The sequence below is a fragment of the Lissotriton vulgaris genome, chromosome 5 (assembly GCF_964263255.1).
Source record: "Lissotriton vulgaris chromosome 5, aLisVul1.2, whole genome shotgun sequence".
Lineage (NCBI taxonomy): Eukaryota > Metazoa > Chordata > Amphibia > Caudata > Salamandridae > Lissotriton > Lissotriton vulgaris.
In genome coordinates, this window is record NC_141693.1 from 802,574,852 (window position 1) to 802,601,338 (window position 26,487).

The following is a 26,487-nucleotide window of genomic DNA, read 5'->3' on the forward strand; positions in this document are numbered from 1 at the left end:
ATAAAACGTGTTGGAGTGATGGACTGATGGTTGCTCTGCTCCAGCAAAGCACCTACTACCTCCAGAGTTTCGGTTTGCGGGATTGACGTATACAAAGACTCTACGTCGAACGATACAAGAATGTCAGAATCGATGTCAAATTGTACTGTTGGAAGGAGTCTCAGGACATCTTTCGTATCCTGCAGGAACGTGGGCATTGCCTTGACCATAGGATTCAAGAAATGATCGACAAAGGTCGATAGAGGTTCCAGAACCGAACCAATACCTGAAATAATGGGCCTACCAGGTGGCGGCCTCTGAGGTTTGTGCACTTTAGGAAGACAATAAAAATATGGAATCGTAGGGTATTTAGTTGTTAGGTATTGACCTTCCTGTGGTGTTATCCAACCCTCAGTGGTTGCTTCCTCTACCAGGTTACTTATTTTGGTTTGTATTTTCTCTGTAGGATCTTCTTTCAGTGGGAGGTATGATTTCCGATCACTCAACTGCCAAAGGCATTCATTTCTGTATGTCTCAGTATCCAAGATAACAGTAGCACCGCCTTTATCGGCTGGCTTGATAATAATCCTGTCGTTAGATGATAGTGAACGCAGGGCCAGCTGTTCGTCTCGTGAGAGATTCATGAAGGGCCTGGTCTCTGTTTTGTAGAGACGTGTTATATCATTCTCCACGGCTGTTTCGAAAGTCAAAACCTTTGGAGGTAGAACAGCGCTAGGTGGATTAAATGTGGATGGCTTTTTCAGTCCAGTGTTTTTATCTTCAATGACAGTTCCAATGTTTCCTGGTTTAGAAAAGAAATAGTGTAGTCTTATTTTTCTGAAGAGCTTGGCTAGTTCAATTTGGGCTACAAAAGGATCCCCTTTCTGGGTTGCCACAAAACCCAGGCCTTTATTCAAAAGTCGCTCTTCATTAGGAGAGAGTATGTGTGAGCTAAGGTTCATCACGAGGCTGTCTGGTTGCTTGTCCCTGCGGTGTCTTGTGGGACTTTCTTCCCGCTGCGGAGATCCATTCTCGATTGTGGTGGAGTGTTCGTATTCCAGTGGACCTGTGATGTCGTAGTTCCTTGTCTCCTCGAGGCAGGGACAAGCAACCAGACAGCCTTGTGATGAACCTTAGCTCACACATACTCTCTCCTAATGAAGAGCGACTTTTGAATAAAGGCCTGGGTTTTGTGGCAACCCAGAAAGGGGATCCTTTTGTAGCCCAAATTGAACTAGCCAAGCTCTTCAGAAAAATAAGACTACACTATTTCTTTTCTAAACCAGGAAACATTGGAACTGTCATTGAAGATAAAAACACTGGACTGAAAAAGCCATCCACATTTAATCCACCTAGCGCTGTTCTACCTCCAAAGGTTTTGACTTTCGAAACAGCCGTGGAGAATGATATAACACGTCTCTACAAAGCAGAGACCAGGCCCTTCATGAATCTCTCACGAGACGAACAGCTGGCCCTGCGTTCACTATCATCTAACGACAGGATTATTATCAAGCCAGCCGATAAAGGCGGTGCTACTGTTATCTTGGATACTGAGACATACAGAAATGAATGCCTTCGGCAGTTGAGTGATCGGAAATCATACCTCCCACTGAAAGAAGATCCTACAGAGAAAATACAAACCAAAATAAGTAACCTGGTAGAGGAAGCAACCACTGAGGGTTGGATAACACCACAGGAAGGACAATACCTAACAACTAAATACCCTACGATTCCATATTTTTATTGTCTTCCTAAAGTGCACAAACCTCAGAGGCCGCCACCTGGTAGGCCCATTATTTCAGGTATTGGTTCGGTTCTGGAACCTCTATCGACCTTTGTCGATCATTTCTTGAATCCTATGGTCAAGGCAATACCCACGTTCCTGCAGGATACGAAAGATGTCCCGAGACTCCTTCCAACAGTACAATTTGACATCGATACTGACATTCTTGTATCGTTCGACGTAGAGTCTTTGTATACGTCAATCCCGCAAACCGAAACTCTGGAGGTAGTAGGTGCTTTGCTGGAGCAGAGCAACCATCAGTCCATCACTCCAACACGTTTCATTATGCATTTAGCGGAAATTGCCATGAAAGAAAATTACTTTCGCTTCGAGGACACCACATACCTGCAAACATCCGGGACCAGTATGGGCAGTGTTTTCGCGTCGAGTCTGGCGAATCTTTACGTCCATAATTTTGAACAGCAAGAAGTCCTAACGCCCGCCAACCCCTACTTACCATCACTACATGTACGGAAACGTTACATTGACGATATCCTGGTGGTGTGGCGAGGCACGGAAGAAGATCTCGTGTCTTTTCATGGATGGTTGAATAGTAAGAATGCTTACCTCAAATTCACCATTGAATATAGCCGGACATCTTTGGCTTTCCTTGACCTGAGGTTACATGCAACTCCGACTGGCATCGAATCAGAGCTCTATCGCAAGCCGATGGCTAGAAACGCACTATTGCGATATGACAGTTGTCATCCACTGGCCCTGAGGGACAATTTGCCCTTCGGCCAGTTTCTCAGGGTACAAAGAAACTGTTCTAGTAAAGAGGCCTTTAAGATCCACTCGAAAAACCTGGAAGCCCAACTGAGTGAGAAAAACTATCCAAAGAAGATTATTCGTCAGTCTAAAAAGAGGGCGTCTAACAATAACAGAGAGTCCCTATTGGAGATACACCCTCCCAAAGAAAAGACCAACCGCATTGCCTTTGTCAATACATTCAATAGTCGATCAAACCAAGTACAAAGGATCATAAAGAAACATTGGTCGATCTTGAAAACTGGAGGTGATGACATCGCTTTACCAATCTTCGCCTTCAAAAGAGGACAAAATCTAAAGGACCAGCTAGTCCACACACGCCCAAGGAACAAGGAATCAAGACAAGTGGGCACCTTGTGGGACTTACCTCCTGTTGTCGGACACCACCCATGTGGGGCTTGTACTGTTTGCCCCCAAACCTGTAAATCCACCGTGGTTGACATAGGGACTAACCGTCCATGGACACAAAACAGATTCACAAACTGCAACAGCAGTAATCTCATCTATCTGATTACATGCCCGTGCCCACTACGATACGTTGGCATGACGACCAGGAGAATAAGGACACGGATACAAGAGCATAAAAGTACAGTGCGATGCCGAAAACAGGCCACTCGCCTAACTGCACACTTCTTGGAAAAAGGGCATGGCCCTGATGACTTTTGTTGGACAGTCCTGGAACAACCGCAGATTCCTGAGTTTTGCACTGACATCAGTCGTTTCTTGTTCAAAATTGAACAAAAATGGGTCTACCGATTGAACAGCGATAAGGAGGGTCTTAACGAGCCAATACCCTGGATGTCCCTCTAATTAACCATATCAGATACTCGTACTCTCAGTCTCTTTCAATATAATTGACACTATGAATCCTTGCATTCCTGCAAAGGTACTTAAAAATACCATACATACCCGGGTTTTCTCTAGATGTTTCAACTCACTCTCAATTAATGCCACTGATACACAACAATGGTTTTTTGCCTAAACGACAATATGCCTTGATGACATAAATTAATTTCCAAGGATCTGTCTTGGATTATATGTCCTAGCATTATTTATTGCATTGACATATAACAATGGCCTTTTCTTCTTGCGTGATCACTGTCCAAAGATTAATATGCCTTGTTGACAGAAAGTAACTCCTAATGACCGGTTTTGAACTACATGTCCCAGCATGCTCTGCATCACGTGACCGCACTGGATCACGTGACGCTGTTGAGCTGGATACGAACGTACAAACAGCTCTCTTTCACGATCGCCAGTGCCCCCCCAGACAGTACGGATGACTGCCAGGAGACACCGACGGACAGGTAAGCGGGCTGCACAGCGCTCGCTCGCTAGCGCGCACGCTGCAAGCCTGACAATAACAACGCGTAAGGCAAGCAGCGCGAGCCTCGTTCTCCGCTTGGCCGCACAGCTTCAACTCTTCCTATCTAAGCCTGGCCACTTGCACATATTTCGTGAACACGATTAGCGGACTGGTATCCGTGTTACAATTCTTATCTAGTCTGACCGCCGAATTTTAGTAGAGGCGGGGTTATCTGCATTAAACCAACGTAGTATTTGATGGAGTAACTAAGCCATCTTTTGCCTCCGTGTAAACTCCTTTTAACTCTCTGTTGAAATTACTCAAAAATAACTCAAATTGTTTTTAGAGCGGTGCTCCTCAAACCTGAGCTGCAGCCAGGTGGGGTGAAGCCTTTCAACCACCACATATGGGTGAGTGTGTATATTGGAACTTATGTCCTAGTATGTGTGAATGTGACTCCATCACACTGTGGTTTTTATTGTAAAAAAAGCATAGGAATATGATTCATTCATGTTCTTTTGTTTTCTTGTTTGTTTGTCTTTCTGTCTGGATCCAATACCGTGTGATACAATGCGATAACAGTATACGGTTGAGTACACACCTGGGACTTTCAGGTGATATTTTTTCATTACTATTTCTAAGCAGTAGTGTTTTTCAAACAAGGTCCTGAAGAATGCATTTGAAACTTTGTTCTATTTAATGCAGAAACATGTTGACCACCATCAAGTACGGTTATTATTTCAAACCCGCACTTGCACTTGCTTTTTAACCTTAGGGATTGGGAGATACTAATAAATTTTGTTTTTCTACCTGATTCACCTAATTTTATTAAAACCCCTCACTTTTCACTCCTACCACCAAACACTGCTTTTCTCAGTAGCCACTCCAACTCTTGTACAAAACATACCACCCACTTGTCACATTTATCGGTCACGGTAACATCAGACCGGCCGTTTTGTCTCCTGGGTAAGGAGAACCCAAATGATGAGAAAGAGGGCGGTACAGTGTGGCTTCTGATGGGAACTATTTTCTCCATATGCTCTTGAGCCTTGACTTGGCCTGCATTTACTAGCATGCATGATGTTCTCACGGGTGTTATTTGCGTAGTATTGGTGTTGTGATCCATTCTGTCTGACTTACTATATTTTGACTCCCAGGTATTATTTGTTGTTATAACATCACTGAAGTCACCCATTTATTTTCCCCCACCTTAGGCACAGCACAATAGGGACTGGTGACGGTACACTTGCCCCCCCCCTCTCTGTTTAGTACTTAATGGAAGCCTGAGCCCGTGTTTATTTTTCTCTTTCCTTTTTGGGTCCACCCTTGCCTTCTAATACAAGAAGCTGGGGAGAAACAGACAAGGAGTCTACAGAGAAGACCCCCATATCTACATTGTGTTTATTGCCCTATTGACTGCCTATTCTGCTACTGGCTGGAATGTGAAAATGTTAAGAAATTAAAACCCTGAGGCTCTACTAATAAACCATAAACACCAACCTATATAGTCTGGGACTTTAATAGCAGAAATGAAGGGGTGACCATTCCCTAAGAATTACACGACCACAGTGTACAACCAAAGTCGAATCATCATGCTTTTTGGAGAAGCCTCAGATCTCCACGTTAATCCAGCTAAATTGGTATTGATGCCGCTGACCCCAGCCCTGGATTGTATCGCTTGACAAAATGAAATCCCAGATTCCGATATATGGTTATCTGGGTGGCGCTCCACCCTGAACTCACACTTATAAGGTCCCAAAGGCGAGACCTATTGGATATGCCAATGCTTGTTTTTCTTGGCCATGCTGGCAACTCCTTCCTGCCTGTTGTTATTGTTTTTTTATGTTATGGGTTGGTTGGGGGTGGGGACATAAACAATGGGATGGTGGAAGTTGGGAAATAGTACCTGAAGTACCACACAAGCAGCTGACAGATTTTAGGGGAAATGAACAGATTCCTGATACCAAGGGCAGGCTGAGGTGTGGTGTGCTGATGTGAGGGTGACGCTGGGGTGATGGTGTTCTGATGCTGAGATGGTAATGTGCTGATGCGGAGTTGATGCTTAATGATATTTAGGTGGAGCTGAGTGATGCTGTAGTGCTGAGTCATGCTGAGGATGTGGTGCTGCACTGGTTCTCAGGTGGTACTGAGTAATGCTAAGTTGGTGCTGTGCTGATGCTGAAGTGCTGCTGCGTTAGTACTGAATTGCTGCTCAGGTGGGGCTGTACTTATGGTGGTGTTGCGCTGGTAATAAGTTGGTGGTGCTGAGGTGATGTGCGGTGGTGCTGAGGTGATGTGCACTGGTGCTGAGGTGGTGTGCGTTGAGGCGGTGGTGTGGCGTTGGCACCATGTGGTGCTGAAAGCGCAACTAAATGGCATCTCAGTTTTAAATTTGACCGGCATGAAATAATAGTACCACAAACTAAATTCGAATGTGCAGTGGAACATAAAGGCCAAAGGAGTGAAATGTACCCTGCACAAACCCAGAGGGTAGTCAAAAAATGCAGTAGCCCGTTTTTACATAAAGGGCAAAGAAAATATAGTTGTGAAAAGGGTATTGTTTTACAGCAATTACTGTGTCCACTACAAACAGATAGGTAAATGGCACACTTATTAGTTAATTGTGACCCTTCAAAAAAATGTATTTAACATAACCCTGAATCAAGAATGCCATAATTTCCATAATCTCGGCCTGCAGCAGTAACTCTTTTGTTGAAAGCAGCCGAGCCTCGTATACTGTTTTAAAGTGTGTACCATTTTAAGCAAAATAAGAAGCAGCCCAGCATCCAAAGAAGTATGCAGCCTGGTGAAGAGGAAGGCAGTTCATGTAAAGATCACAGATTTTCCGGGAACCCAGAAGAAAATTGATGTGTGCATGAGGTGCAGACCTGATAGACATGGCACAAGTGTTCATATCGTGTGGTGCCTGGAGAAGCCACCCACTGTAGCATCACTGCAGTGTATAGTTGGTTATAAAAGAATCCATGCAAGTGTCAAGCTGTAGTTTTTCCAGGGATAAACATGCAATTGCTATAATTAAGCACCCTATCTCCAAAGGAATGCAAGGATCTACTACTGTTTTATAAAAACAAGAGCAGTCCGATCAGAACTATACACCACTAAAAACATCTGTGCATCACATTACGCTACAGCAAATGGTCACAGTATAGATAGCCGTGCCAGTCAGTGCAAGATTTATTTTGCTTTTACTGAAGCATGTGTCAGCAGTAGGCATTTACCAGCAAAGGTACTTTCCAAGCAAAGTGTCTTGTTTACATTGTCACAGGAAGTGTATGCCAGGGGGATGCTTGACATGGCTGAGTTATTTTAAAGACAGAACAAAACAAAGCGGGATACTCTATACAACACAATTTCTGCAATTAAATGACTCAACGTTGACAAAACAATAAACGCTAAACCTTTCTCAGTTTGGGTCCTGGAGCTTACTTCAACGACAGAGGCTTTAAATGGCTGGTCGTTGAACGGAGCATCTTGTTACAATGTGAGAAATACACGGGAGAGGAGCACAGATACGTCTTGGACTCTAGCTATTTTGTTGTAAGAATGCAAAAACAGCAGCAACGGAAAAAGGGTATTTTTCCCTTTGAAAAGTTCAGGAGCTTTCAGCAAAAAAAAAGTTTAAAGGAAACTGGTGTTGTGGGCAGCGCCTATCCAGTTATAAAAGGGGTCATGTGCCAACGTTGAACAGGACACCACCAAGTGTGTAAACAATCAGAACTTTAGCTGAGCTCATGTACAGCGCTGCAATGCCTTTGAGCTGAGTTCGCTCTATATTACACTTCCAAAAAAAGAAGAGTTGTGCATCACCCGAAGCAAATAAAAAAAATTGTATGTGCAGGGAGTCTGGTTTGGTGTTGAAAAGAGAAGCTTTCGGGTCTCAGCGTATGTGAACCCTAGCAGGTCGTCCAGTATCTGGATTTAGGTGTTTCTGGCTCGCCTCTCCTGCAAGTTCGTAAGGCGCTTGAGCAGCATCTCGAGATGCGCTTGCCCCATGTTTGAGCCGAGGTCTGGAACTCTTTAACCTCAGCGGCGCCTGAGTAGGCAGGGACACAGATCAGCGGTGAATGTAGGAGGAAAACCACTTTCACTTTTACTTCACTGCAGCAGTTACGGCTGTGCGGGCACAGCTGAGAATCGGAGGGGGGCAGGTAGAAATAAGCAGCAAAAGTACCGAGGGACTGTTTACAATCCTCCCTCACTCTGCTCATTAAGACAAGCAATTGACAAACCAATGCACGCTTGAGAGAGGAAATGACGGCGGGGAAACGTGCATGCACTTTGTAGTGGGGGGAGCGGGAGGGGCGTGCGTTGAGGCATGGGAGAGCCGGAGTTCGGCCTGCGGCTGGAGCCCTAGAGCCGCTGCTGGTGTCCGCAGCGAATTGGCTGTGTGTATTGGTTGTGCAGCAACCCAACCCCCCCCCTTTTAGTCGAGAGGTTTGGGGGCCAATAGAACATCTCTGGACTTCCAGTCAGGAGCGGCGCAGAGGCGCTTAGAGTTGAGACGCCGCCCGGAAAAGTTTTGTCGCGTCTACCAGCTACCATGAAAGGTGACGAGCTGCAAAGAAACCCAGCCACCAGGAGACGGAGGATGGCCATCACCCGCCAGAGTAAATGACGGCAGAGGGGAGAGAAGACCGGAGCGAGTGACGCGGGGAGGACCTCCAGCGCCCCAGGCAACAGGGAAAGAGGAAGAGCCGGGCGGTACAAGACACCGGCAGGGGCAAGGTAAGGGCTCAAACAAGGAGGAGCGCGCAAGAGTTGAGCTAAATGTAATGTTGTTTATTTTACTGCAGTGGTTAAGAGTGCTTGCTGCAGTCGGCGCATTGAGGTGGGGACAAGAAGTCACTACAGCTGGGTGGTGATATGGGCTAAGCCAGGTTATTCAATGGTAATTTCCCCGATAAATGCCAGATGGCGACTGGGCACACGCGCGTAACCGCAAGTTTGAGGCCAGGCAAAGCGTTTGGTCGAATTTTTAAAAGCCCTGTTACTAAAAATGTCTTGCAGAGCAGCACATGCGCTGGCTCAGGCGAGATCTTAAAAGCCTATCTCATCCATACCACATCTGCCACAGCGATTGTTATCTCGTAATTGGTAATTCTGTAGTCTGACAGGTATATACTTAGCAGGACGCAGAAACTTAAAGTGCATGATCCGTAGCCTGCTGCTGGCAGTGATGATTGAACAACTACTGCCTAAACCACAAATTACTATATTACGAAAGCTAAACAACGAGCAATGCCAAACAACTAAATTTTTAACAACAAATGGTAGTTAAGAAAAGTTGTGGTTTATGTCTTCGTTGTTCAGGACTTCGTTGATCAGGACTTGTCGTTGTTCGGACTTGGTTGTTACTGTACGCTGCAATTAAAACTTTGTTGTTTAGGTTGTTTCCCGGCAGTGAGAGCCTCTGTTTGTCTGCAGCAGTATTCCCACTGCTTGTCTGTAAGTTCAATACCTAACTCTGATTCCAAGCCTCTTTCGGCCTCATGTTGTCCACCTGACCGCTCAAGGGAGGCAGAACGGTACAGTCTTGAAACCACATGTGTTGCCCCATTCATTTGGAGAAATGTGTGTAGCGGGTCGCATTGATTTGGTTATTTTGGGAAAGCGGGGGTGTTTGCTTTGATCTCTTGTCTCAGCCTGATATATTGGAAGGTTTTTAGGGGAGTGGCCCGCATTCTCCCAGGAAACTCCGACGGTCCTTAAACTGCTCATACTGGTAGAGCTCCCCTGTGGTAGACAGGTTACGTCTCGTAAACATTTTCCTGCATGCTGCTTCCTGAGTAACTGGGAAGAGGGAGCAGCGGAGAGTACAGCAGGGGCTTTCCTGCTGTTTTGATCAACTTTTTCCATGCAAAATTAGTGCTCGCTATGGTCGAGTACGCAGTACTGCATTCCGGAACAGCAGCTCCAAGGAAGGCCGTAGTGGGGAGAGGAGACATATACCACTGTTCAATCGCCAGATGAGGCATGAAAGGTAGAGGATGAAGCCAGTGTATAGCGTGAGGCGCCTGGGCACATAAAATAGAGCTCCATATCGGGCGCCTCAAAAACACGTGCAAATATGGGAGTGTCAATGTGTGATAGCTGATACAGAGCTTTTTAACCCCCCAAGCTAGTCTTATGAGTTGGGATTTGAGCAACTTCAAGAAGGGACAACCTGGATGTTAGGGTATTGTGATGAATAAATAGAGGAACTTCAACAGCACCACTATCTTCATTATGTGACAATGGCAGTGATATCCAGCTAGTGATTGAGTCAGTGATTGTATCTAGTGCGGTACCATAATTAGTTATCCGTGAGAATCTTCAACCCTAGATACTTTATCTCGGAAGCACACAATGTTAGCGGGAAATCGGGTGTTATTTCAGGAGTCGATGGAGTCAAAGAAAATATCTGGAATTTGCTCCAGTTAATTTGTATTCCCGAAATAGTCTCCAAATCTGATCAATTCTCTGAGAATGGGATTGAGGCTGATGCTCGGCTCACGCAGGTAGAGAGTAATATCATCTGCGAAGAGTGAGCCTTGTGGGAAATGGTATGGTGTATTCTCTGTGATGCTGCAGGAGCTTAGCTGCAAGGGGTTCAATAGGAAGTGCAAACAACAGGGGAGACAGCGGGCAACCCTGGCGGGTACCCCTGGAGATGTGGAGAGGTTCAGACTGTAGACCATTAACCTGCATTACGGCATGGGTTGTTTATAGAGTAGAGCTATCATAGTCAGATATGGTTTTGGAAATCCCATTCTCCCCAATATTGCAAGCAGATAATCCCATTCCAGCGAGTCGAACGCTTTGGCTGCATCCAAGAAACCTGCTACTGCGTTCGACTCCGGATCAATATCTTGCAACAGGGCAAAGACCGTGCGCAAGTTGAGGGAAGTTGCCCTCCCAGGTATGAATTGCGCCTGATCACGCAGCACTAGGCTCGACATAAGTAATCTAGTCTATTACCTAATATCTTAGCTATAAATTTTGAGTCACAGTTTATTAAGTATAGCGGCCTATACAAGTCACATTTGTTTGTGTCTTTGCCGGGCTTGAGGAGAGATAATATCAGGGATTGCTGTATAGATTGAGGGAGTATGCCGCCCTCACTGGCCTCCTGATATACTTTTTTGAGCATCGGGACCACGTCGTCATTATAAGATTTATAAAAATCCGCTGGCAGTCCATCGGGCCCCAGAGCTCTGCCCAAGCGTAGCTGCATTATGGCACCCCGAATCTCATCCTCCCCAATATCACCATCTAGGAATTCCTGTCTGCTGTAATTTATCCAGCCCAGTGCTGTGTCTGCAAAGTACTCTCCCACATCAATCTGACCAGTTCCGTGCGTATTGTACAACCGCTTGTGATGGGATGCAAATATATTCAAAATTATTGCAGGGTCAGTGGTCGATACACCTTCCTCATCCTCCACACTAAATATGTTGTTCTGAAAACAGGGCACTCTAATTGTCTCTGCAAGGGCTTTGCCAGGTCTCTCGCCTTCCCAGTATGTTCGGGCGCAAGGATGTTTAGATCGAAACAGGATTTCGCATTGTGCTGTGTCTGTCTACTCTATTAGCTGTCCTTTTAGCTGTGCATACAGTGGTGCAGTTAGAGCCACAGCAATATCCTGATCTATGGATTTAATTGACTGTTCCAGTTTGCAAAACGTGTTTCCTATGTCACGCAGTATACCCCCACTTTTTGAAATGCACAACACCCTGATTGTTATTTTGAAGCTCTCTCATACGCTGGCTAGCGTGTTTACACTGCCCACATTCCTTGGGAAGAAATCCTGAATTTCCTGCCTTAATTCCTCCCGGAATGCAGTATCCAGAGGTTTTGTGGGTTGGAGCCTCCATGACCGATATGGAGTATTATTGGTCGGAGGGATAAGCGTTAAGTTTTTAAGTATTTAAGTAATCTTCCTTAAACAAACAGCAGGTAGTCCAGAATACGGCAGCCTGTTTAGTGACCAACGCCCCTCCCAGAACAGCTTCACTTCCCCTTCTCCGTAAACTGCATTGGCTACCCATACGCAAAAGAATCAACTTCAAGATTTGCTGCACGGTGTTTAAAGCCCTAAACAATATGGGTCCTAGATATATGACGGACAAGTTGGTTAAATACACTCCAACCAGGACCCTTCGCTCACAGTCCAAAGATCTCCTCCTGATACCTCGCATAAAACAAGCCAGATTAGGGGGTAAATCCTTTTAAATAAGAGCACCAGGGAGTGGTCTGAGTAAGTCCTACCGAAATGTTTTGCCTCCTTAAGTCATGGGAACATTCCAGCTGAGAGTAACCAACAGTCAATACGGGACCAACTTGCATGTACCGAGGAGTAAAAAGTGCCCTCCTGCGTGTAGGATGTAAGATTCTCCAGGCATCTAACATATGTTGTTCTGCGATTATGTTGTTCAGGTTTTTACCTGCTCTGACATGTGGCTCTATAGTACCAGGTGACCTGTCTATTTCAGTATTGAGGGCTAAGTTAAAGTCTCCTCCCCATAGCAGATGGGTTGACCCTGCCTCCAGTACATATCTCCCTAAAAGGCATCAAAGAACTGTGGATCATCTACATTTGGTGCGTAGCAATTGACAAGCGTAACTGACTGTACAGCCAGCCGGTCCCATATAATGCAATATCTGCCTTGGGGATCAGACCGCGCACCAATGGGAAAATAGCTGACCCCTTTTTTTTACTTATATAGCGGTGCTCCTTGAATAGTTAGAGTATGAAGCGAAGCATCTATGGATCGGCCACTTTCCAGCGAAGCTTGGCAGAGAGCCAGGATCTAAGTGGGTCTCCTGCAACATAGCTATTTGAACATGGTGATTGTCCAAATAGTTAAGCACATGTCGCCGCTTACGAGGGTCTCACAAGCCTCTCACGTTCCACGTGAAAAGTCGGATATCTTGTTCAGTACTGGTCGTAGGGATACTCATTTATACTTACGTGTTGAGTAATCTGTGCACCCCCTCCCCTGCCGATTCAGCAAACTTTTTGTCCATTGTATATGCACGTGTTTTACGTAAGTACCTCCAGCATAGCATGTAGAAACTCTGCTGCAGCAAACATCAAACAAGGGAATTCCCTTCCTCCCAACCTCACCCACACCCGTGGGCCAACCCCACAGGCGGATATAATCCCACCATGAAAAGTGAGATAGTGAATAACTGATTATTAACAGACAGTACCAGCTTCTGCCCAGCCATTTATAATATCTAACCATCCAGAACTGAACACATTCTGCAATTGCCTAGCAAATATTTACTGACTCCAGCCGAGTTTGTCGAGAGAAATGTACTTCGGTGGGACATAGCAGTGTACTAATTAAACATAGACCCCATAAAACAGTGGTAAATAGCCTTAGGGGAATACCCATTGGAGGTGATAAACCAGAGAGCCTGGAGGTCTTCCCCGATTACTTGGGGTGTGCCCGGGTTATTGAGGGCTTTGGTGACATCTAAACCCAGAGTTAGCATGTCATTACCAGAAAGTTAACATACGGGGAAGATGAAAAGGGTCAGTGAGAATACATTCTCAAATTAACAGAGTGATCACATTTGCCAATTTGACACAATCCCCCCAATATAGTTAAGGGATATGAAATACAAAATGCTCATGATACAGTTTGTGTAGTTAACAAGAGCAGCAGATCTAGGGTGTGTCTTCTCAGTCTGCATCAACGTTTGGTGAGTTTGACCTGAACCCGTCTTTCTCTAAGTCTGATCTGTGGCCACTGGAGATAAGTCTTTTTTAGAAAATCCTGTGCTTGCTGGGAAGTGTTGAACACCATCTGCCTGCCCTGCTGAGTGATGTGCAATCTTGCTGGATAGAGCATCACATGTGGGATATTGGCCTGCTGAAGTTTGTGTTTTACCAGTAGAAATTTCTTCTGCGCCTCCTGGACCATCAAGGTGAAGTCTGGGAATATTGAGATGGAGTATCCGTCATGATGGAGATCCTTTTTTTCCTGTGCTAAGCAAAGCGCTGTGTCTATGTCTTTGCAATTCAGGAGGTACACGATTATTGGTCTGGGAGGGGAGCCTGGTGGAGACCTAGTCGCTAGAGATCGATGAGCGCGCTCCACTATTAGTACCTTGGAGAAGGGGGAGGCCCCAAACATGCTGATCAGTAGACTCTCCACGTACTCCTCCATTTTGCCAGTGTTCGCAGTCTCCGGCACTCCCAGAATACGAATGTTATTGCGTCGGGAGAGCGCTTCTAAGTCTTCATTCTTTGCCGCTATGACTTTTAGAAGGCACTCCATAGTTTGCATCTGCTCTCCTCCTGAAGTAGTGGTGTACTCCAGCTGCGAAATTATTTGCTCAGTTTCGCTGTTCCGTCCGTCATTCTTCTCCAGGCTTTGGGTGATGTAATCCATCCGCACATTAAGCGCATCCATTTTTGATTCAATAGAGTTGAGGCTTTGTTTCATTGTAAGGAGTAGCGACCGGACATCAGCTTCTTCCAGTTGAGGGCCTTCAGACCCCGATGAGGCTGCAGCCCCCTCCGGGACTCTAGGAGTCTTGCTTCAAAAGGCAGTTTCACCTGTTTACCCTCTGTTCTGTCCATATTTGCTTTGCCAGTTAAATGTCCTGCCCCAGGATGCCCTTTACGATGTTCCAGTGCTGTGTTGCGCACTACCTCTGTGTAATCAAGGGGGCCACTTGTCCACAAGTTTATTGCTTTCTTACACAATGTTCTCTACTCTATAGTAGGCTTTTGTTAGGTTGCTGTTTTCTTCTTGTTTGCCTTTGTTTTGTGTTTCTTTTTGCATATCTCTTTCGCCCCAACTCGCTTCTCCTCTGCTCTTCGCTCCTCTTCTTTATTCCCCCTCATTGCTGTCTTGTTTTGGTCTCTTCTTTGTGTTTTTTTTTTGAGGCGGTGGGTATTACCGGCCCTGTAGGTTTAGGTGCATGATCACAATTATTGCAGGCGCAGTCTGCAGGTCTCACAGCTCTCCCGCCGCCAACCTGCCCGCATTGCTTGCGCCGCGTCTGCAGCAGGCCTTACGAGCGGAGACCGCGGCTTCCGGAATGTCCGCCCACGCCAGCGGCCCAAGCATAGGCCCACCTGCCGGCCCACACAGCAGCAGAGACCCGTCACTCAGCCTAGAGGGCTGCGTAGCACTCCTCACCTCTAGCCCAGTAGTCGGGTGGTGCAGGGTTGGGGCACTCGACTCACTGTAGACAGCAGGAGGCCTCCGTCAGGCAGCGGCCCAGCAGCACCCTTCGGCCGCGACTCTCCACAACGCAAGCCCCCGCAGCAGCCTCAGCTCTAGAAGCGATTCACCCGATCTCTTCCAGCATCAGCAGCTCTGCGAGCGTGGCAGTCGGAGGCGATCGAAAAAGGCTCCCGCTGCTCACAGCGACTCAGCCACAGGTAAACGCTATCTGTACAGGTGATCTGAGGCTAAATCCAGGCTCAACTCCGTTCTTCCAATGAGGATGTAGCCGCCATGTTGCCTGCACCTCGGGCCCGATGTAACTCAAGCATCGCAAATGTCCGATGACGCAGGCAGCAATTATTTTCTCCAAAGCTTATGCCACTCTGTGTGTCCCCCGATCAGTACTGCGTATTTTTGCTTGTTTCTGCAGCCTGAAAGCCAGGATAATGTTGGATTGTTTCCCCGGGAAGCAGGAGCCTCAACGGTGTGCGGCCATGTTGCTAGCCAGCTCTCTAGTGCCCCAAGGATTCAGGAATTCTGGGCTGATGGAGAAAGTGAGTGACTGACATGCTGGGATGGGAAGTAAACCTTTCACCTCTGATGCTGTTGCTTGGAGTCATGGAGGGTTCCGGAGGCTCAAAGGCGGATCGTGCGTTCCTAGGAGCAGCCACCATGGTGGCAACGTGAGATATAGCAACCCGCTGGAAAGCCTCTTCCCTTCCCACTCAGTCGCAACGGAGACGGGGCGGACTGGAGTACACAGCAGGAGAGACCCGTGAATGAATCGTGGGGTTGTCCTTTGAAGCACAGTACCATATGGGGGAAGTGACTGGGACATTTGGATTGCGCTTCACACTTCATTGTATTTACTCTTATGTTTTATCTTTGAGTAGTTATCCTATAATATCATACTTGCTCGTATTGGGGTTAATTGTTATATATACTGCTGTACTATCTGAGTGTCATACTGAGCAAAACTAAATAAAAATTATCAAAAAAATGTGTATATTTTATCTTTAGAACACAACAGGAGATCCTGATCACGCATGTAAATCAGCTTCCAGCAGGCAAGGCTACCGTACACATTACTTAAACTGACAAGAACAACAAGAATAAAGGGGCTCCAAGTGGTGCCACAAAAGAAAAGCGAGAAGAAGAATACAATAGTTTATTTGTATCACAAAGGGAACTAAAAGAAAATTATTTTGCAAGAACCATAAATACCAGAGAGATGAATAATGAACATTAGTCAGGGGAGAATAAACAAGTAGACATCGTTTCTACATAACGTTTTACAGTGCTCCTAAATAGGCCTGTTTCTGTCAGGCCAACTGCAAATAGAAGAATATGCACCATCTATGCTTGTAAAGGATCCAAATCCATTTGAAAACATTATGCAGTAGAAACATTGACAATAGTAATCGTTCTGGCTTATATTTGAAATGTACCTCCCGAGTCATTGTTGAGTTTAGGCATTCAATACATAATTATAAATTCATCCTGACACTTATCCTTGCAATCATACATTTATTCTTCCCCCGACTGACACATTCTTGCATTCACCCACAGACCCATCCACAATAAAACACACATAAAAGCTCAACAAGCATGTGCAAGATAAATCATAAAAATCAAAGTACAAGAAAGAAAGCATGCTGTGCCTTAACAGTATGTTTTCAATAAAAAGTCAAACTAAACCTAGTAGTAGGCGGCGGTCATGCTGTGATAATGTACATGGTTGGTACATAGCCGTCATATTTAGAAGAAATGTGTTGCCTGTCTTAGAACAATAGGCAATGGTACACATTGAAACATTTAACGAGCATAGAAGATGAGATCAGTGGAGAGTAGAAGGGTAAGGGAGAACCACAACCTAATTTTTAGAACCACCAATTTTGTCGACCCACCTAGCTTTGACAGGAGGTTGGGGTGATTTTTTAATGCAATAACAGCAATTGTTATTGTGTTAATGCCACCCCCGTGATCACCCCATTTTTGATATCGGACATCTTCCCATAAAGTGGCAGATGGCAAAGTGCACTGGAGTCTGGAGCTGGAACACTTTTCAGATTGTGGCGCTAGACTTTGGCAGCTGTTCACTAAAAATCGCAAGGCTTCTGAATAATCTTGGTGGGGATAACGGTGATTTTATCAAATATGTATATTGTGCAGTTTTATATAGCGCAAACACAGCCCATTGGAGAGCTTTACATGAGAAGCAGATTACATTACATAGGTCCGAGTCACTTTTTTTTAAGCATCGGAGAATAAGTCATTTGCCAGAATAAAAAGATGTTGAGCCAACTCCAGGACCCGAACCTGGTTCCCCAGATCCAAAGTCAAAAGCTCAGGCAGTGGGGCTACGCCCATATTTCTTCATTTATGTGTGAAAGTCATACACAAATGCTATGATTTGCGCTATACAAATTAAATAAATTAAATAAATAAATAAATAAATAAATAAATAAATATTTCACAGCAGCAACAAATACTGGAAGGTTCACCTGGAGTCTTGCTTGTGAATACTTGCAGGGGATTGTTGTAAAACTGTGCTTAGGGATATTGTTCATATCTTTTCACTGGTGTACACACAAATATTACATACATATTGACCAAGACATTTGTGGCCCACTAGAAATCAGTTTGAGACCCACTACTGAGTCGAGACCCACAGTTTGGGTTGCACTGCTACAGACAATATTATTCCAAGATGGCTGCCTGGTTTAACGCGCAGTAGCTGCGCTGGATACTATGTATAATAAAAATCCACCATTAAAGGCCTGCTGGCTTTACCATATGCTTTTCACAATAAATAACCCAGGTCTTCTACCTTTGTCACAACTTTTTATTAGAAATAGATGTGATCTGTGGCATCTCACGTAATTTTACCAGTGAACTAATGAGGCCTAACGCCAAAAACAACGTGGGGCTACTGTATAAAGCATAAGCTTTCCCACGTGGCATCAGGCATGCAGTCATAACATTCAAGCTATGTACCAAATTAGAGCTGGCAAGACAAAATATAACCATTCCTTCGGGGTCCACCAAGGATTATCACACTGCAAATCTTCTCCCGCTACGGTTAGTCAAAGTGGATAACTGTTGTAAAGTATGCTACTCAGCTGGTGTGGAGAAGGTCCACAGATAGCAGATTTCTTTAGCGTCTTTAATCCAAACACAGGTTAGCGGTGAAAACTCCACCAAGCCTCTCCTGATCTACTGTCCTGGGCAACTTTTCACTGCCTGGAAGTGGGGAAGAGGTAACATTCCAAGGTTTTCGATCACATACTTCAGGCATCAGACCACTCTTAGAGGGGACTCGGACATGTAGGATACCACAGTAATTGACACCAAATCACTTACCTCCTACAGTAATCTGAGATTCCATGAACAAAATACACTTACAGAGACTTTAACACAGTGTAATAACCATCTCCACTTAAAGACCTCTTGGCTTTAATAAATGCATTTCACAATAAATAAGGAAGGCATACTCTGTTTGTCATAGCTCCAGACAATAATTTAAATTAGACCTAGCCTTCATCGCTGAAGTGTCACTATAACCAACTCAGCCCTGCTGGAATGCGTAAAAGTTTTCAATCAATCAATTAAGATGGATTTGTATAGAGCTGCTTTTCACCCGTGAGGGTATCCATGCACTGTTTTTTGCTGTTGGGTGGGGTTAGTCTTAAAGCCATGTCTTCAGCTCCTTCCTGAAGTCCTGTAGAATGGGGGAGGTACGAAGTGGTGGGGGAGGCTATTCCAGGATTTGGTGGCCAGGTAAGAGTAGAAGTGTTTACGGCTCTTGCATGGGTGGATGCGAGGGGTGTGGTTGATGGAGAGGGAGGCAGAGCACAGGTGCCTGAAGGGCTGGTGGAAATTCAGACAGTGACTGATGTAGGCCGGTCCCTGATTGTGCAGGGCTTTGCAAGTGTGCATGAGCATCTTGAACTGGCACCTCTTTTGGGCGGAAAGCCAGTGGCGTTTCTTGAGGTGTGGGGTGATGTGGGCCCATCTGGAGAGATCTAGTCTGGAGGCTGAGTTCTGTATGGTCTGTAGTCTCTTTAGGAGGTATGAGTGATTTCCACGTCGAGTGTTGCCGTATTCCAGGCGGCGACAAGGGCCTGGATTACAGTGCGTCTGATGCTGATTTGGAGGCTTTTGAAGATGTTCCTGAGCATTTGGAGAATGAGGATTATGCTTGATGTGGTTCTCATGGTTAGTTTTTTATCCAGTATGATGCTGAGATTCTTGGTGTCTTCTGTTGGAGTGGGAGAGGGTCCCCGATCCACACGTCACCATGAGTTGTTCTACGGGGACATGTAGTTTATGAAGATGAGTACCTCTGTCTTGTCGGTGTTGAGTTTGAGCCAGTGAGTTCGCATCCAGCGGGTGACGCTGGTCATGCGTAAGTGGAAGTAGGCCTTGGTGGTGGCGGTGTATGCAGATAGCGAGAGGATGAGTTGGGTGTTGTCGGCGTATGATATGATTTCTACACCATGGGTCTTGAAAATGTTTGCCAGAGGGGTCACAAGACAAAAAGAGGAATACAAACACTCTTTTTCAGAGGAAGTGCACAACTTCTGCCCAATCAAAAGATGCACCCAAGGTAATAAACGTGGGTGGAGCCAAGTACCTCTCTCAGTAGTGCTTCTGAATGCTCTTTTTCTGTCAATCACATAAAGTACTGTGCAGCTATACCTAAAAAACACACCACATTTTGGAGAAAAAAAGTGTCGATAGTGTTCCATCCACTAACTTCATAGAAGTAGGAAAATTGTGAAAGTGCTTATATTTGAAGTTCTATGCACAAAGATTTGGCGAACATACATTTGTGTGAAGAACAAGACCTCCCTGGCGAGACAAAAGGCAACCCAATTGGGGAAGGCCACAGCAAAATAAACTGAGATCTGAATGGCAAAAGCAACTGTCCTATCAGAGGATAATAAAAAGGTGTGTGCACATTGCTAACAAATTTCAATTACATTTGTAAGAAAGGTGTTCAGGGATGGAAAATGAAGTTTGTTCACCCATCGCATAAATAGCACATCTGCCAGAGAATTCTAAACACTAAATATTGAGCATCATGCTTATATAACAAAAAGGTCTGCTTGATGAAGAGACCAAATGAAATGATCATCTTCATCCCAAGTTATTAGAGAAGCATATGAAACTAGGTAACTCTAAGCCGAGGGGGCTTAAAAGCTCTTATAGATGTTTGTGTTGACAAACTGAGAAGATTAAGTCAAATATGAGGAATTTCAATTGTATCCTTTAGATGATGATAAACCAGTTCCTCTGAATGTGAGTGGTCCACTGCAGTGACTGCATCTTTATTGAGCTGGTGGGTCCATAGTAAAACAAGATGCCTTTAGATCTTTAGACCTAAGCTTGTAGACAGGCTTAATTTCCCTGAAAACAAACCATCCTCTGAATATTCTCCACTCTTGCCAGAGGGTGAAAGCTAAAACACTGTATTCAGAATCGACTAATGCATTTTTAATTCTGTGTAGGAAAAATGTACAGTTTGGTCTAGTGGACTACGAAGCCCACACTTTAGATGAGTAAGACGACCGTATCTAGGTGCCAGATCGAAATTGTGGAAATATCAAGATAGCCAATCACTCAATTATGGACAAAGATTCATTCCATAATTAATCAGAGTTGGATAGGACACTTGTAACCACGTTGCCAGGAGATCTGTTGAAAAACCCTCATAAACGCTGTGTTTCGAAAAGCGGTTTATCTTGATTCTCCACCCCACACTAGCGTTGTGGCATTATTCATAGGGTTTGACAACGTGCACCATGCCAGCCTCAACCGAGGCAGACTCTGGTATAACGTGGCAGTCTCCAGAGATCTCCAATTGTAACCCCTCAAACAGGTTTTTCAAAAATTAAAATAGTTTCCAAACAGCACCAGTAGCTTATTTTGTTGTTGGACAACCAGCTAAAAATAAAAAGAAAAATAAATGGGTATGCTATGTGGACCGAGTAAATGAGTCTCAAGCATATCACTTTTTGAACACAAACGTCGACATGTTTCAGCTCGCTTGGCCCTAAGGTCTATGAAGCCTTCGTCAGGACAAAAACAATTAACATAAAGTATTTAAAAATACTAACACTATTTGTGTAGTATATAGCGGGTTGCTAACAATTTGTCTTACCCACCGGGGTTCAATTATTTCCACCTGCAAGTGTAGGTGAATTCTCAGTGAACCTATAGGGCGAAATTGGTAATCTCCCTCAGAGGGAACGGACTTAATAGTCCCAGGCCGCGTAGGAAGCAGGTTCCGCGTCTTGTGCTGGCTCTGCCCTAGGTTCACTGAGAATTCACCTACACTTGGAGGTGGAAATAATTGAACCACGGTAGGTAAGACAAATTGTTAGCAACCCGTTATATACTACACAAATAGTGTTAGTATTTTTAAATACTTTATGTTAATTGTTTTTGTCCTGACGAAGGCTCCATAGACCTTAGGGCCAAGCGAGCTGAAACATGTCGACGTTTGTGTTCAAAAAGTGATATGCTTGAGACTCATTTACTCGGTCCACATAGCATACCCATTTATTTTTCTTTTTCTTTTTAGCTGGTTGTCCAACAACAAAATAAACTACTGGTGCTGTTTGGAAACTATTTTAATTTTTGAAAAACCTGTTTGTGGGGTTACAATTGGAAATCTCTGGAGACTGCCACGTTATACCAGAGACTGCCTCGGGTAAGGCTGGCATGGTGCACGTTGTCTAACCCTATGAATAATGCCACAAAGCTAGTGTGGGGCGGAGAATCAAGATAAACCGCTTTTCGAAAACACAGCGTTTATGAGGGTTTTTCAACAGATCTCATGGCAACGTGGTTACAAGAGTCCTATCTAACTCTGATTAATTATAGATGCCTAGGGGAATTGATAGGACATTCATTCCTCCTCCCTCTTTTTGATAATCACAAAGATTCATTCCTTCATGATTAAGGTGGGCTACCACTGCTGCCATCAAGTTTGTAAATGCTATGGAGGCCAACAAAATGTGAACTGCAAGCTGGTAAAGTTATTCATTCAAGGGTAATCAGAAGGGGGAGGAGGAATACATGTCCATTTATTTCCCCAGGTAAGTATCAAGGTTAATCAAGTGAAAAAATGGACACTTGTGACAATTCTAGACCATTGGTTAGAAAAACTAAGGTATCCTCAAAAGACCCAATGTGTACAGGTATTGCGGTATATATCGTTCATCCGCCCCTACATTGTGGTTTGTCGGCAGTTATCATCGGATACCAAAGTAAGTGTGGGTGCCTGCCTCATCCAGAGGCTCCTCTGGTCTAGGTTGCAGTGTCCAGAGATGAAAAAAGGAAGAAACCAGTGCAAAAAAAAGGTAAAAAAACTGTTAAAAATAAGGTCAACACCAGCAATGATTTTAATGAAATGGTGGAGATCTTATATTAAAACAAGTGGGTACTTGTCCTAGATCGAGTTATTGGATCTAGAAGTGCAAATTTTCAAAAAATGTCGACATGTTTCAGCCCCCTTCGGCTCAACGGAGTCTATGGGGCTTTTACGCAATACCTGTACACATTGGGTCTTTTGAGGATACCTTAGTTTTTCTAACCAATGGTCTAGAATTGTCACAAGTGTCCATTTTTTCACTTGATTAACCTTGAAAGTTATTCATTCACCACAAACTTCAGACACTTCCCGATTGGAATATGAAAGTATGCATTGCGGAGATCCACTGATGCATCCAATCTTACATATTCAGTCTGAAAGAACCTTAAAGTAATAATCTTAAATATTTATAATATTTAAACATCTGTTGAGAAACCGCAGGTCTAAAATTGGTCTTAATCTTCTTGCCTTCTTAGGAGAAACAAAGGTCACTGCACAGAGATCTTTTCCTTGGACCTTGCAACATTTTTTTATGGCTCCCTTACGAAAGACAGCAGCCACTTACTTCATCAAGATGTTTGTGGGAAGGGAACAGGGGAGGGAAAGAGGTGGTGGTGGGAGTAAACCCCTTTTACAGAATCTGGAACACCGAATAGTTCGAGTTAATCTATTTCAATTTCTGGCCAATAAAGACAGCCTTCTCCTTACTAAGCCCGGAGGTGGAGCTCCCAAAGAGAAAGGTTTTGATTCAGGGAGGAGATGATGACGATAAAATTGAGGTCTGACATCAACATCTTTCAAGGTCTCTTCATCTGCATGTCGGAAAAATCTGACAAGGGATCTGCTGAGGTTTCCTATTAACCTTCTGTCGGTGGCTTCTGACCTGAAGGAGCAGGTCTATAATTCCTTAGCGCGCGTTTCGTCCCTGAAAAAAAAGTTCCAGACTTATTGTAGGATTGATTTTACCATGACTTCCAGAGTCTCAATGAAAGGCTAAAGAGGTTCCACAGATTGTTTTTCTGGAATATCTCAGTAAAGAGATCAGAGTTTTGATATTCACCATGAAGCTAAGTATCTAAAGTCGTAGTAGACCTTTTCACCACTTCAGAAGAGGGCACTCGCATTTGGTAAATCAAGTAATAACCCTTCATTGGAATACTTGCTACGTTTTGCATTCTTTACCACACTACCACCATCCTTATCATTGCTAGGATAAGATGCCTCAAGGCCCAAAACAACTGAATGGAGACCAAACAAATCTTGTAATGTGGGAAATCATTTATCGGGGTAACTATTTTCATTTGAGGTATCCATTTCTCTTCAAGATATTCAGAAGAACTCTTCCATGCAGTCTGCAAAATTTAGGCAGTCGTTTTTCAAATGATTTTAATACTCAGATCACGTGCCACATGCTTCATTATCATACAGCAGCTCGAGGAAGCGTGGAAGCAACCTCAGAACACGGAGGTCTGACTGAGAGAGTGTCTTTTGCTAATTCAGAAAAGCAGCAAAGAAACCTCAAAGGAAAAACACAGATTGGTTGCTCATCGCTTTTGATCCAAACTGCTTGAATGCTTGAAACCAATAAAGGGCGATTCAATATGGATCCCCCTGGTTTCTTCAAAACAAATTGCTTGAAAACCATCACTAAGAATGGACAATAATACCATGACTAAGTGGGATGCACTGCCACAAAAATGTGTCCACCAGTTCTTGGTCCTGAGGAGAACCATGATTTGTGGGGTTTGAAGCACGTCAACAATTTATAACCTAGGGAGTTGACTGAGACAGTGCTGACACGCAGCAAACCTACTTTTGGAAATATACAACCTCGATCCCTTTCTGGTGCCCGATTAAGAATGGACGCCCCCACCCCTGGCTGTGGTATACTGAAGGAGACTGGATTAATGTGATAATCAAATGTTGGCTTCCCTTTGTTCTCAAAATGAAGGACTGGGAAACAATTTTCTATCACCAATTCATAGCTGTGTGTGGTTTAATTTTTGTTCATGAAATATTTCATTATGTGTTTGCACTATTTTATGTTGTGTGTGATTTAAGCTCTCTGTTAGTCGTGTGGGCTTTCAAATGTGATTCCAAAAATTGCTTCGCATATTTTGGTCTTTTGTTCCTATGTTTATGACATGCTCTGTTGAAAGGTTTGCAACAGCATTAAGATGAAAAGTGCAAAAAAAAAAAAATCTGATCACATGAATCAATTTTCGTGATCACAAATGAAAAGTAATTTTGTTGTTAATCAATGTCAGTATTGTTTTTTTGTGTGTTTTGCATTTAATAGTGGCCTAACCTTACTGACAAAAAAGAGGGCCAACCCCTTGTTCAAGCTTCATTATAAACATGTCAATATCAGTTCCACTCTCAATGCTGCCTTCTTTTCACTCTTCCTGGAAACTCCAAAGAAGCTGTTAAGACAATCTTTATTTATTTTGGATTTCTTGACAGTGTTTTGTAAAGCACAGAGTGTAGCTATTTGGTTATTTCAGAATGCGGAGGATGCAACAGCCGACTCCAGCAAAATAGGTGGGTAAGTTCCAGTCCGATACGAAGGGTTACTACTTATGTACAAAGTTCTTCATCACAACCACTAAATAAGAATTCAGCTGAAAGCAAAATTAAATAGTCCAGTTTTCAGCTACTTGGAAGTGAGTTTAGATTTCAGGTAAGGACTGAATGCCTTCTATAGCCTAGGTTCTTGACTACTCAGAATTGACCACCATGTTTAATGCTCTAGAACGATCAATGGTTGATCAGTAGTGCAGAGGCTCGCTTCAGGCTATGCAGGCTATGTCTAATACAGATGTCTAATCAGTTGTACATTTCTGTGAATATTCAGGGGCTTTGACAGATTGAGTTTTGTGGACTTTATAAAGGATGTTGACGTTGATCCTAGAATCAACTGGGAGCCATTTGAGTGGTTTCAGGGCAGGCTTGAATTTGTAACAATGGAGTTATCTGGGCTTCCTAATTTGATAGTATTCATAGCATGGCAATATTCTTACTGAGGAAAATATACATTTTGTGGCAGTAATCCAGGCATGTCAGGGCCTCTTATCGGGCCAACTCTGATCAGTTAGGAGCAGAGGCAGTAAAGCAAGGAGACTTGACCTAAACCAAGAAGAAAAAGGATAAGTGGGCCCTATTGTCCACACTAGCCACGTTTCGCAATTTAAACAACCCACCTCACATTAGAACAGTAAATAAAAAAATATACATTATAAGCATCTTTCGAGACAGGGAGGAGTGCGGTATGGTGAGGAATCTGCAGGCAAATGAAATATCCACCAGAAAGCGTTTTACCAAAGGTAAGCAAAGAATGGCAACTTACCTGCGGATTCCTCACCTTTTGAGCAGATTGCCAAGGATTACCCCATGTGAAGGAGGGACTAAAAGAAAGTCCTAGAGAACAGAACAAGCAAAATGCTCACCCTGCCGCACTTCTGAATCTAAGTACTGCTTAGCAAAATTATGGAGGGAGGCCTATGTAGCCACACTGCAGATTATAAATCACAGGAATTGATCTCGCTAAGGCAGAGGTGGAAGATTTGACTCTGGTAGAATGGAATTTTATTCCTTCAGGAGGATCATTTTGCGCTAAGGTGTGACACATCTTAATGCATAAGATGATAAACCTTCACAGGGATCTCTTTTGGAAGCCTCCTCCTTTTATGTTGCCTATGTACCCTAATAAATGCTGGTTGTGTGTTCAAACATTCTGTGTGCGATCGAAGTAGAAACTGACAGCCCTCTTGAGGTCCAGCCTGTGCAGTCTATCCTCCTCCTTTGTGGGTTGTGGTGAGGAATAGAAGGAATAGAAGGTTATCATTTATATTTGGCAGGAAAGGAGCTCTGGATCGAAGAATTAACTTGTTGGGGAACACTTAGTGCTTGTAATTTACTCATACGTCTCACTTAAGCGATAGCAACTAGAGAAACAGTCATAAAAGTCAAAAGATGCAACTGGTAACTATGAAAGGGCTCAGAGGCGCCCCATCAAAAAGGTTAAACCCAAACTGACATCCCACTCTGGCATAACAGAGGGAGTGGAGGGGACATATTTATC

At 44.1% G+C, this 26,487-nt stretch overlaps 1 protein-coding gene across 2 annotated transcripts in view; it reads right to left on the reverse strand.

Moving 5' to 3' along the window:
- Positions 1–26,487, reverse strand: part of ASCC1 (activating signal cointegrator 1 complex subunit 1) — an 831,979-nt gene that overhangs the window by 739,120 nt on the left and 66,372 nt on the right. The window lies entirely within an intron of this gene.